Source organism: Fulmarus glacialis, unplaced genomic scaffold (assembly GCF_000690835.1).
Source record: "Fulmarus glacialis isolate BGI_N327 unplaced genomic scaffold, ASM69083v1 scaffold14053, whole genome shotgun sequence".
Lineage (NCBI taxonomy): Eukaryota > Metazoa > Chordata > Aves > Procellariiformes > Procellariidae > Fulmarus > Fulmarus glacialis.
In genome coordinates, this window is record NW_009201133.1 from 112,986 (window position 1) to 113,680 (window position 695).

General features: G+C 47.5%; 1 protein-coding gene across 1 annotated transcript in view; it reads right to left on the reverse strand.

Annotated features, from left to right (window-relative positions):
- The window catches only part of LOC104073902 (chromosome unknown open reading frame, human C9orf91), a 9,182-nt gene that overhangs the window by 1,185 nt on the left and 7,302 nt on the right, over positions 1-695 (reverse strand). The gene's annotated exons all lie outside the window — the stretch shown is intronic.

Below are 695 nucleotides of genomic sequence, written 5' to 3' on the forward strand. Positions count from 1 at the left end.
AGATAAAGAGATGTTGGGGGTGTCCAAAGGCAGGCAGGAGTGCTGTCCTGAGGACAGCCTTTAAAGGGCGTGATTTCCTCCTGCACATTTTTTACTCCTGGGAGTTATTATCCCAAGAGTAAAAATCAGCATTGGCCAAAAGCCATGCCCAGCACTTGGAGCTGAGTGTCTTCATCCCACAGCCCCGCTGCCATCAGCTGCCTCTGGTGCCAGAGACCGCTCCAGGCACGATGGTCACAGCCTGGCACGGGCAATCTTGTCTTTAAAAACTATATGAGTTGTATCAGCCATGTGAATTGGTGTGTTACTGCCCATCTCCCGATCTGCGTCTGTCGGTTCGTTCAGGGAGATGAGCAGCCTTGAGATTTTCAGAGGGTTGTACCCCTCACCTCTCATCCCGCAGCCAGGTCGGCAAGGGTGATTCAGTGCAGGAGAGCGCAGTGTTTGTATGTTATACACCCACATAGGGGAAAATATCTTCTGAAGGCCAAGAGGACAAAATTTTTATACAGTTAACCCAGTACAGTGTTTACTTATTCCTCAGGCTATCTCATTTATTTCAGGAGGACAGCTCAAGATGTCAGCTATCTCAGGTTGTGACACGTGCTTTCAAAATTTGCCCTTGATTCTTGATGACTTTCCTTTATTAAAGTTGTATAGTTAATTATCTAGACATGCACGTACCACAGCGCCTA